We start from the raw sequence: 13,224 nt of genomic DNA, 5'->3' as shown, positions 1-13,224 counted from the left end.
TACTGAAGCCAAAGGTACAGTACCTGGGACACGTGGTGAGTGCTGACAGAGTAGCTCCAGACCCTGATAAGATCACAGTGATTAAGGACTGGCCAAGACCCTCCAGCATAAAGGAAGTGCGGCAGTTCCTCGGGTTGGTAGGCTACTACCGAAGATTCATCTCCGGGTTCACCAAAATGGCAGCTCCTATGCAGGACCTCCTGATAGGCCAGTCCAGGAAGGCCAAAAACCAGAAGCCGCCCTTCAAATGGGACAAGCTGGAGGATGAGTCTTTCCGCCAGCTGAAGATGGCCCTCACGGGGGATGAAATCCTGGCATACCCTGATTACGGCCAACCTTTTATTCTCCACACAGACGCGAGCAACATCGGGCTAGGGGCGGTGCTGTCCCAGATCCAGCAGGGCAGAGAGCGGGTAATCGCTTACGCCAGCCGAAAACTACGGCCCACAGAAAGGAACCCTGAAAATTACAACTCCTTCAAGCTAGAGTTCCTCGCGGTGGTATGGGCAGTGACCGAGCGCTTTAAACATTACCTTGCCTCTTCCAAGTTCACAGTGTACACGGACAACAACCCGTTGACACACCTGGACACTGCAAAACTTGGTGCCCTGGAGCAGAGATGGATGGCCCGCCTATCCAACTTTGAGTTCACCATCAAATACCGGGCGGGACGCGCAAATGCCAACGCAGACACCCTGTACAGGACGCCTAACTTGCCGGACGGAGGGGAAGATCCAGAAGAACTGGAAGAGATTGAACTCCCTGCGTTCCACCGTCGTGGGATTACCCAGTGTTGCCACCGTGTAAGGGACAGGCACTCTGCTACGTTCAATCCCTTACCCCACTACAGCTGGGCGTAGACGCAAGACAGTGACCCAGCCGTCCACCTGGTAAAAGAGATGCTGACACAGGCTGATGCCCGCCTTGACCCAGACGCTCCGGAAGAGACCAAACAGCTGTGGAAGGAGAAGAGTAAACTGTTTCTCTACAAGGGGAAGCTGTGCCGGAGAATTGTCAACTCCGGGACACATGAGCTGAGCTGGCAGGTAGTGGTCCCGAGACGAGACGCGGCTATGGTCCTGGAGGCATACCACGACGGAGAAGGGCACTTTGGATGGAAGAAGTTGGAGTTCCTGTTGCATGAACGGTTCTTCTGGGTAGGCATGAGAGGGTCCATTGAGAGATGGTGCAGAGACTGCGGCCCGTGCAACCTGAGAAGGAAGGACCGTGCCAGCCAGAAGACTCCCCTGCAGTCCATCATCACCAAGCAGCCACTAGAACTGGTGGCCCTGGACCATGTGAAGCTGGCTCCAAGTAGGCCCTCACCATCGTAGACCACTATTCCCGGTTCCTGGTGGTGGTCCCTGTCAAGGACTTAACAGCTCAGACAGCAGCTAGAGCTTTCCAGCAGCACTTCTGCCGTCCACACGGGTATCCGGAGCAAGTGTTGACTGACCAAGGTCCAGCCTTCGAAGCGGAGGTCTTCCAGGAGTTCTGCAACCTGTATGGCTGCAAGAAGATAAGGACAACGCCCTATCACCCCCAAACCAACGGGTTATGCGAGAAGATGAACCAGGTGGTGATAGACTTGCTGAAAACGTTGCCCCTGGAAGAGCGCAGTCTGTGGCCTGAGAAACTGCCTGATCTGGTGGACTTGTATAACCACATCCCAGTAAATTCCACCAACTGCACCCCGGCTTACCTAATGAGAGCAAGACCTGGTAAGCTGCCTATTGACCTGGATATGGGAGTCCTGACGCCCGAGGACACCTCGCCAGAGGCCGACTGGGATACAGAACGGCAGCAGTAGTACCGGAAAGTGCAGGAGAGTGTTGAGAGAAGTCTGTCTCAAGCAAGAGAAAGGCAAGAGAGGACTTACAACCAGCATGCTCCCGCTGTTACCCTGGCACCTGGAGAGCAGGTCTTGAAGAGGAAGAGGTGGCTCCATAAGTTGGATGACCAGTGGGAGACAGACCCGTACACAGTACTGCCCTCAAGCCATGAAAATCCGAAAGTATGCATTATCAGTAAGGATGGAGGAGAGACCACAGCCACTGTCTCCAGAGACCACCTTAAGAAGTGTCCCGAGCAGCTGCAAAGCACTGATGAAGACCAAGATAGCCCTCAACCCGCAGAGGAAAGGGAAGAAATGGTCAGTACAGTACTCGGAGAATTTCCCCGGTCCTGGACGCAAATTAACAACGCTATTGTGGTACCCGTCCTTACCTTTCTCCAGCCAGCCCCTCAAGGGTCTACAGAAGAACTGGTAGTGTTGGGAGAGCAACCGGCCCCAGAGGCAGAAGATTCCATACCAGCAGCCCAGGAGAATCAACCCTCTGCTAGTAGTGAGCCTGCCGTGCCCGTGGTAAGCCAAAGAGTACGCAGAAAGCTCTCCCAACCTACCCGTAACATCTCCAAACACCTGTAGTGCTGATACTAGCGAGCCCACTACACAAGGGGTGGAAACAGGGGACCCAGAAAGAACACCACCAGATAGTGTGTTACGTAGGTCCACCAGGAGCACTAGGGGTCAAATACCAGCCCGCTGGAGAATTTAAATGTGATATGTACCTGTATATTGCAAATGTTAAAATGTTTGTTGCATAAATACTAATTATGTTTCGCAAGTTTCCCGACAGGGTTTATGGACTGACAGGTTATGGACAATGAATAACCGGAACTGTACCTTGTAAATAGTTGCACCTGTAAAGTGCCCCTTTTGTGCTAGACCACAGAACAAAAACCCGTGGAGGTAGCTGAAGACGTGGTCCAACGCCGGATCATCGATGCCCTGTAGCCACCCCAGGGCCTACGTGGAGGGTTTGGGACGGGTCCCTCAAAAGACATCTTGGGTGACATGCACACCTGGTTACGGAAGCGCCGTGACCTATAAAAACTGAACTCCTTGTACATATGTTGTTGTGTTATTGTAATGCACACGCCCGGACTGACTGGCGTGTGCGTGTATATGAAGTGATTCCACTGGACCGTACCGGAGAGTGAATGCCTGGAGGGGTGTAACTAAGTATCCACCCGATCCGACCAAGGTCGCACGACGGCATACGATGCCAGTGCACCAAGGAGGGACCGAGCAGAGGGACCAGGTGCTACTCCAGGTCAGACCCCGGACATGGCTGTTGACCAACACCGGGGAATACAGGAACAGGCAGGTTAGGCTGGCACACAGACTGGTGGGTACAGGCATACACGGCAGGTATGCAGACGGGTGGATGCTGGCAAGCACGACTGGTATGCAAACAGGGAGGTACTGGCAGGTACGGCCGGTATGCAGGCAGGTGGATGTTGGTAAGCACGACTGGTATGCAGGCAGGGAGGTACTGGCAGGTACGATAGGTTGGAGCACAGAGTGGATAGCACCCAGTACAGACTGGGACTCAGGAACAGAACCGCAGATGCGGTGGACAAACACAGCAGAGTGAGGCCGCCCGGAGCGGCGAACAAGAGCAGAGCAAGACGAGACCGCCTGGAGCGGTGAGCGAGAGTAGAGCAGGACGAGGCCGCCTGGAGCAGTGAGCAAAGGGTCAGAGCAGAGCGAGACTGCCGGAGCAGCGAGCAAAGGGTCAGTGCAGAGCGAGACTGCAGGAGCAGCGAGCAAAGGGTCAGAGCAGAGCAAGACTGCCGGAGCAGCAAGCAAAGGGTCAGAGCAGAGCAATACTGCCGGAGCAGCGAGCAAAGGGTCAGAGCAGAGCGAGACTGCCGGAGCAGCGAGCAAAGGGTCAGAGCAGAGCAAGACTGCCGGAGCAGTGAGCAAAGGGACAGAGCAGAGCGAGACTGCCGGATCAGTTAGCAAAGGGTCAGAGCAGAGCGAGACTGCTGGAGCAGTTAGCAAAGGGTCAGAGGAGAGCGAGACTGCCGGAGCAGTTAACAAAGGGTCAGAGCAAAGCGAGACCGCCTGGAGCGGTGAGCAAAGGCAGAGCAGAGCGAGACCGTCTGGAGCAGTGAGCAAGGCAGAGCAGGCAAAAACCGCCGGAGCGGCGAGCAAGGCAGAGCAGAGGGGACAGGGCGCTGTTCACACGGAACAAACAGGAAGAGAAAGGCAGAACCAGATACCCACAGGGTACTTGCAGTGAAGTAGCGAGAGGACCACAAACTCACAAACGGAAGTACAGTGACAAAGAGCAGGAGTTAGGTACGAGTTCAGACTCTGCAAAAAAAGGGAAGATATGGGCGTAGAGAGAAACGGGAAACAGGCTGGAAGATGGTTAGGGCAGGAACAGACACTGGGAAAGGACACAGACAATAGATCTAGGTATGCGGCCCCTAGAGGGCGGAAGGAACAGGCTAAGAGCGTATTCACAGGGGCCTGGAATTACAGCCTCCAGGAAAGGCAGCTGGCTAGAGTACACAGACAGGACACAGTTCAGACACGGGAACTGATACCGCAAGGCAGGAAACATAGACAGGACCTGGCACATCAGTGACTAGACGCCAACTGACAGAACAAGATGCTCAGGCAAGGATTCCAGGGAGGAGCTGGGTTAAATACCAGGTGACAGACAGCAATAGGCTGAGGAAACATCAGGGGTGTGTCTGCAGCAGCTACAAGAAACAGGAAGTTCAGCGGGTGTTGCCCTAAGCAGACAGCAGAGCAAAGCAGACCATATGGAAAGAAGCCAAAATGATAGTTTGGACTGGAAATCAAGTGCGCGCTCTTGCACAGTGGGAGATGGACCACTATTCAAGGACGCCGCCAGGTATGTTACAGTACCCCCCCTTACGCCCCCTCTTCTTCAGGCCTGCCAGAATCTTCCGCAGGGAATTCGAGGGCCAATCCTTCACTTCAAGGAGATTACTTCTGCTGTCCACAGAAAAAACTGGTCTCATCTGGGTAGCTAGGATGCTACCTCCTATCCAGCCATCCTCAGCAACAGACGAAACGGGTGGAGTACCAGGAACAGCACACAAGGAAGTCTCTCTCCACATATTTTCAGGTGGCACCCCAGAGGGTACAGGAGACAACTGGAAGTCCTCTGCTGGGTTGGAGGGGGGCAGAGACTCGGGGGTAACCTCTGCTTCGGGGTACATCTTGTCAAGCTCACAGGATGAAATGGGCGAGGTATCAGGTACAAGGTGTAGAAACGTCACTGTCCCTTTGTTATCTGGTGGTACCCCGGAGGATTCAGGAAACTGGAGGTCCTCCGCCGGGTCGGAGGAGTGCAGAGACTCGGGGGTAACCTCTGCTTCGGAGTACACTAGGTCGGACTCACTGGACGAAGCGGGCGAGGTATCAGGTGCAGAGTATAGGAAAGTCTCTCTCCATTTGTCATCAAGTGATATCCCAGAGGATTCAGGAGGCAACAGGGGGTCCTCCGCCAGGTTGTAGAGGTGCACGGACTCGGAGGTAATCACTGCTTCGGAGTACCCTTGGACAGGCTCACCGGTTAAAGTGGGTGAAGTATCAGATACCGGGTGCAGGAAGTCCTCCTGTGTGGATTCTGGGTGGGCAGCAGTCTCTTCGGGCAGGAGAACTGGTGCGCTACCCACGCACATTACCTGTCAGGGCTGCTCCGGGATACTGGGAAGTGAAGCTTCAGCAGGGACTTCAAGGTTGGGGTCAGGAGGTCTTTGGGAGGACAGACCCTGGCGTGACGGCTTGCCTCTACGCCTAGCACGTCTGGACTGCCTCTTGAGGTTGGGAGAAGTATTCCGGAGAGTGTAGTCATCCTGTGTGGATTCTGGGTGGGCAGTAGTCTCTTCGGGCAGGGGGACTAGTGCGCTACCCACACACATTACCCATCAGGGCTGCTCCGGGATATTGGGAAGTGAAGCTTCAGCAGGGGCTTCCGGGTTAGGGTCATCGAAGACCATTAGAAAGGCCACCAGGAAGGCCTGCAGGTCCAGAACGATAGGATCCTGTGCGTCCCATAGGGGGTGTGATCCATTTCAAGGCATCACCCGCTAGGTAAGACATCATGAATCCCACCTTAACCTGATCGGTGGGAAAATAAAGAGGGTAGAACTTGAAGTGTAGCAAGCATTGCTCCACAAATGCACGACTCAGTCTTGGATCCCCATAGTACCGTGGCGGATCCGCAGGAACGAGTGCAGATAGATCAATCTGGACGTGTGCGTAATTCGCCTGGAACTCAGCTGGTAGCAAAAAAATAAATAAATTTCTTCTAGATGCACGTATTCGCTGAAAAACGTCTCAGAGAGCGAATGCCGTGGGGCTCAACGGGAACCATGGCCTGAGCATGCAGTAATGCACACGCCCGGACTGACTGGCGTGTGCGTGTATATGTAGTGATTCCACTGGACCGTACCGGAGAGTGAACGCCTGGAGGGGCGTAACTAAGTATCCACCCAAGGTCGCACGACGGCATACGACGCAAGTGCACCAAGGAGGGACCAAGCAGAGGGACCAGGTGCTACTCCAGGTCAGACCCCGGACACGGCTGTTGACCCACACCGGGGAATGCAGGAACAGGCAGGTTAGGCTGGCACACAGACTGGTGGGTACAGGCAGACACGGCAGGTATGCAGACGGGTGGATGCTGGCAAGCACGACTGGTATGCAAACAGGGAGGTACTGGCAGGTACGACAGGTTGGAGCACAGAGTGGATAGGACCTAGTACAGACTGGGACTCAGGAACAGAACCGCAGATGCGGTGGACAAGCACAGCAGAGTGAGGCCGCCCGGAGTGGCGAGCAAGAGCAGAGCAAGACGAGAAAGCCTGGAGCGGTGAGAGAGAGTAGAGCAGGATGAGGCCGCCTGGAGCAGTGAGCAAAGGGTAAGAGCAGAGCGAGACTGCCGGAGCAGCGAGCAAAGGGTCAGAGCAGAGCGAGACTGCCGGAGCAACGAGCAAAGGGTCAGAGCAGAGCGAGACTGCCGGAGCAGCGAGCAAAGGGTCAGAGCAGAGCGAGACTGCCGGAGCAGCGAGCAAAGGGTCAGAGCAGAGAGAGACTGCCGGAGCAGCGAGCAAAGGGTCCGAGCAGAGCAAGACTGCCGGAGCAGCGAGCAAAGGGTCAAAGCAGAGCGAGACTGCCGGAGCAGCGAGCAAAGGGTCAGAGCAGAGCGAGACTGCCAGAGCAGCGAGCAAAGGGTCAGAGCAGAGCGAGACTGCCGGAGCAGCGAGCAAAGGGTCAGAGCAGAGCGAGACTGCCGGAGCAGCGAGCAAAGGGTCAGAGCAGAGCGAGACTGCCAGAGCAGCGAGCAAAGGGTCAGAGCAAAGCGAGACTGCCGGAGCAGCGAGCAAAGGGTCAGAGCAGAGCGAGACTGCCGGAGCAGCGAGCAAAGGGTCAGAGCAGAGCGAGACTGCCGGAGCAGCGAGCAAAGGGTCAGAGCAGAGCGAGACTGCCGAAGCAGCGAGCAAAGGGTCAGAGCAGAGCGAGATTGCCGGAGCAGCGAGCAAAGGGTCAGAGCAGAGCGAGACTGCCGGAGCAGTGAGCAAAGGGTCAGAGCAGAGCGAGACCGCCTGGAGCGGTGAGGAAAGGCAGAGCAGAGCGAGACCTTCTGGAGCGGTGAGCAAGGCAGAGCAGGCAAGAACGGCCGGAGCGGCGAGCAAGGCAGAGCAGAGGGGACAGGGCCCTGTTCACACGGAACAGACAGGAAGGGAAAGGCAGAACCAGATACCCACAGGGTACTTGCAGTGAAGTAGCGAGAGGACCACAAACTCACAAACGGAAGTACAGTGACAACGAGCAGGAGTTAGGTACGAGTTCAGACTCTGCAGAAAAAGGGAAGATATGGGCGTAGAGAGAAATGGGAAACAGGCTGGAAGATGGTTAGGGCAGGAACAGACACTGGGAAAGGACACAGACAACAGATCTAGGTATGCGGCCCCTAGAGGGCGGAAGGAACAGGCTAAGAGCGTGTTCACACGGGCCTGGAATTACAGCCTCCAGGAAAGGCAGCTGGCTAGAGTACACAGAAAGGACACAGTTCAGACACGGGAACTGATACCGCAAGGCAGGAAACATAGACAGGACCTGGCACATCAGTGACTAGACGCCAACTGACAGAACAAGATGCTCAGGCAAGGATTCCAGGGAGGAGCTGGGTTAAATACCAGGTGACAGACAGCAATAGGCTGAGGAAGCATCAGGGGTGTGTCTGCAGCAGCTACAAGAAACAGGAAGTTCAGCGGGTGTCGCCCTAAGCAGACAGAGCAGAGCAAAGCAGACCATATGGAAAGAAGCCAAAGTGATAGTCTGGACTGGAAATCAAGTGAGCGCTCTTGCACAGTGGGAGATGGACCACTATGCAAGGACGCCGCCAGGTATGTTACAGTTATTACTTATACCCTGTTATGTATGTTTCATAAAATGTGTTTAGTCCTGGAGTACTAAAATTTACCAGGGGGGAATGTGGCACCCCAGGGGTCTGGTTGCCACAGTGGTAGAAATACCATATCTGAGAGCGAGCATGGGTTTTCCTGGTCAGGAGCACATTTGCATGCAATGCCTCCTGCCCCAGTCCAGGGAGGGGAGGAACCTGCCCTTTATAAACTGGATCTGGGGCGGGGTTAGACAGTCTAGTTCCAGAGGAAGGGACAGAGCAGCAGCAAGGAGCTCTGTAGGAGCCAGGAGCCGAAGGCCAGGGGCTGGAGCAAAGAGCTCGTCCTGGCAGAAGACGCAGAGAACCAGACACCGGAGTCCGAAGCTGTGGGGATATTCACATCCAGCAGCAGAAACCACCTGGAAGGGGATTTCAGGTCCTCTGGCCATAGAAAGCCCGGAGGCTCAGTCACACGCAAGGGACCGGCACCGCCATCGAGGAGCGGAAGGAACCAAAGGCCCCAAGTCACCAGCCACACGGGTGAGCACCACACGGTACACTCAGGGACGTGGGCTACTACAGGACTACAGCAGGGTAGCCAGGAAGAGTGCAGTCAGACGGGAAGGCCTACACCTCCACTTGGCCAGGGGGACTCTTGTTTGCTCACAGACTGACCAGGCCTCTAATGTTAGCCAGTACTCCCGGCTGGGCCTTCTTCATTACCAACAGTAAAGACCCTGAACTGCACTGCAAGGACTCTGAGTCATTTCTGCTGCGCCCGTGCATCACAACCCTCACCATCTACACACGCTGCCCTGAGGCTATACTCCTCCCGTGGGGAGTTATACTACCCTCTGCTGCGCACACAACATCAGCCTTAGCGGTCTGTCCCGCAGCGGCGGTTCTCAGTGACCGTAATCCGCGGGTGGCGTAGTCGGACATTTAAACATTGAAAACCAAGTAAACAGATCCGCCACTGGTTTGACCACCCTGAGCCACAGGACCGGGTTGCCGCCACGGAGACTACAATCCCCAGCATTACACCGAGACCCGGCTCCGGGTATTCCCCTACACACACGGTCCAGGGGGCGCGTCACATACCCTATTTATTTTATTAATGGCTGGACCATACATGACGAGCACTTTTTACCATTTACCTTTTGTGTCCCCCCTATTTCCTCATAGACTGTAAGCTTGCGAGCAGGGCCCGCACTCCTATTGGTATCTGAGTTGAGTGTTATTCTGTAATGTCTTTATTGTCTTTACAAGTCCCCACTAAAATGTAAAGTGCTGTGGAATATGTTGGAGCTATAGAAATAAAAGTTATTATTATATATGTTAATTGATTTACAATAAAAAAAAAAATACGTAATAACCAAGTACATATTAAGGCTACGTTCCCAAGATGAGTGTTTGCTTAGTTTTTTATTATGCTGATTTTCTGCACCATTTCTACACCTATTAAGTAAATTAGGTTACTTGCGTTTTTGAGTACGGTATGTCTTTTTACATTCATTTTCATCATGTTTTTTGAGGTTGAACTTGATGGACCTAGGTCTGTATTCAACCTACATTATTATGATACTTACTGGTATTTGGCTTTGACAAAATTACATTGATACAGTCCTGTGGGGATCACATTTGATTTTTACTTCTGGATTTTCTGCATCTAGTCTAAGTGTATGGTGAAAATTCGCACATAAAACTCTGCGTACTGCAAGAGAAATTGACATGTTGTGGATTTGAAACATGCACTGCAGATCATTTTTCACTGAGTAGAAAAAAAAAGCACAGTGGGCATGAGATTTCTATAAATCCCATCCACTTTGCTGTGCAAATTTCCCAGAGGAGCATTGCATGGCGAATAAGCCTCCTTACCTTGACGTGCCAGAGCTGGAGTGTCACTCTCCATAAGGAGAAACGTTACCCCTTAGAGCTACTTTGCTGAAACTGCAATAAGACCACAGTCACACGTTGAGTATTTGGTCAGTTTTTTCCAACAGTATTTGGAGGCCAAAACCAGGGGAGGTGAACAATCAGAGTAAAAGTGTAATAGAAACATGTCACCACTTCTGCCAAACACAGCAAAAACACTAATGGTGCATTTTAGGGCACATATAAAGCAGCTTTTTTATGCATATTGTTTTAGAACAGAACAGCTTATTCTGCACCTAAGGCCATGTTCACACGAAGAGTAAATATTGCATTTTTTCAGCTTTATTTTTGGGGTGAAATCTGCAGCGTTTAACTGACCAATCAATGTGGATGAGGATTTTCTGCATCTAATGCAAGTCTATGGGAAAAATCTGCACATAAAACTCCATACAAGCAAGAGATATTAACATGTTGCAGATTTGAAACATGTGTAGGGATGTGGACTGCATTACCCTGTTCCTGCCCCTGAAGACAACAGACGCGCTATGTGAATACCATCATGCGATTTTATACGTATGTAAAAGTAACATGCGTCTAACGTAATGTATTATGTACAGTATATAAGGTATTAATGCATAATGTGAGTATAGCATAGAATAAGCTTAGGATAGCATAGGATATAGAATAAGGATAAGTAGGTTTAGAATGAAAGATAGGAAATGGTTAAGAATAGGATTAACCCAGTGGGTGGGCACTAGTGTCATTAATAGGGGGGGCATTTACTGGTTAGAGGGAGTTCAATGTCAGTGTCAGCCAGTGAAGTGTATAGAAGAGTTCAAGTTCAGGTGGAGTGGGTTGCTAGTAGCAGTATGGGTCAAATGTTCAAGGCAGTAGGAGGCAAAATGGAGATCTCTGATGGACATTCCAACAGCGTCCGGAGCATAGGGCTTGGGCCAGGTACCACGGAGCGGGCCTGGTCTTCTGATATCACGAGGTCGATGGATGTGGAATTATGTGAGGGGTGCAGGTGGTCGGTCCTGGGTGCACTGCCGAAGTGGACAACGAATCCCTGGGGCTGATGGAGTCAGCTGGTTTGAGGGTAGTCCAGAATGAACGGGTGGCAAGACAGAAGAAGAGTTGTACTAAGGAGTAAGGAAGTGTGAATTTCTGTGCCCTATCCCGCTTGCGCCAATCTGATGAACTTGGACTGTTTAGTAAAAGTTGGGCTGTTTCAAAGAACTTGATGTCCCATACATTGTGTGCTCCTGAGGACAGAGGCCCGGAGACAGTGGAGGACTGCGGCCTACAAGTGAGTGTGATGCACCCCACACCCTACAGCACACTGGGACTGGGACACCCTTTGTCTGTAAAGTGCCAGAGCGCAACCGGACAGCACCTCGGTCGCAACTACCGCTCTCGGACACTTTATAGACACACCGCAGGTCAGTTTATGATGAGTAAAAAAAAAATTAAAAAAAAAAACAGCATGAGGTTTTTATGAATCCGATCCACTTTGCTGAAACTATAAAATGTTGCGTTTTTGATGCAGCAAAAATACGCAGAGTCAAAAGCTCCCTAAATACTCAGTTTGGGCACACAGCCTTAATAGGGAGTGTAAAAATGAAAAATAAAAGTACATTTCTACCCTTAAATACCAGTTTGTTTCTTTCATCCATTAGAGCTCATTAGTTACATAGTATGTTCTTTATAGAGTTAGGTGTTCCTTTTTTCTAAATTTGGCTCCAATTTCCCAGCTTAGATACAATTAAATGATAAAATCCAGATCTGTTTGCAGCCATCATGTGTTCTAAGTTAGGAGCATAAAGAATCACTTCTATCAAAGTTTTTATCCTTCTAATATATTGCAGTCATCATATTATATAGCTTTGTGAACTTACAATTGCTAATTTTGCCTTTCTACCCAATCAATTCTTCTTCTCTTTTCTCTGCTCTATGTAGAAACAGGAAGTCTCTTTTTCCTGCATTTATCATTCCCTTCTTCAACTACTGACCCAGCTGCTCCATCCTCCCCACTGCCAGGGACTATAGCAGTGACATAATAGTCATGCAGAAAAAATTTACCTCATGTTTCTACATAGAGATAGGAATGATTCCGCTAGCCAGTTTTTAATCACATGATATCATAGACCTAATGGAAAACAGAAGAATTAGCTGGGTAGAAAGGCAAGATGAGCAATTGTAAGTACACAGTGCTATATAACATGATTACTGCAATATATTAAGAGGTTAAAAACTTTGATGAGAGTGCTTCTTTAATATATATTGTTGAGACTGATTATAACCTAGTGGTGGCGAAAACTATTAAAGAAGATTCCTCACAAGTCTGTTTTAGTAAATATGTTCATTCCCCATAAAATATAAATTCTGGAGCATATCTTCTTATAACTCTTTCCCCTTGGAAATTTAACAGTAACAACTGGGTGTTACCAACCTCCCGCCAATGTAGGGTGTGTGACTGTCAACATTAACATACATAGTAACATAGTAACATAGTTTTTAAGGTTGAAGGAAGACTAAGTCCATCTAGTTCAAGCCATAGCCTAACATGTTGATCCAGAGGAAGGCAAAAAAAAAACATGTGGCAAACACTAAGCTCCACATTGAGGAAAAAAATTGCTTCCTGACTCCACATACACCAATCAGACTAGTGTAGAACGAGCAAAAAAGCTTGTAAAAGAACTTCAACATGACGTTTCAAGGATGGAGCGAGACTGCCATCTACTGGCCAGAGACAGTAAAGTGGAACCAAAATATACAAAGGAAGTTGCAGGGAGGGCAGATTCAGAGGCTGGACCCGATCAGGTGACTTCCAGGAAGGAGTTCAGAGAGATAAGAGGCCAGCGCGCCAAACCTGAGGGGTCTTTGGCGCCAAGCAGCAGAGAGGAGCAGACGTGCTCCCTGCGTCCTGAGAAACCCCGCATGACAGGCCAAATCCAGAGGCCTGAGAGGTGCTCCAGCCGGGCACCGGTAAAAGAGCTCCGGATCCCTCACAGTTGTGACCCGAGTGCTGTGCCTGCTGAGGATACCAGGAACCTGATCGCGGTGCTGAGTGAGTTCGCGGAACCCGACGTTGGCCGCCGACAGACGA

Source organism: Phyllobates terribilis, unplaced genomic scaffold (assembly GCF_046119375.1).
Source record: "Phyllobates terribilis strain yellow unplaced genomic scaffold, ASM4611937v1 Scaffold_1__5_contigs__length_1240528914, whole genome shotgun sequence".
NCBI classification, from domain to species: Eukaryota; Metazoa; Chordata; class Amphibia; order Anura; family Dendrobatidae; genus Phyllobates; species Phyllobates terribilis.
Note: the sequence above shows the minus strand (reverse complement) of the source record.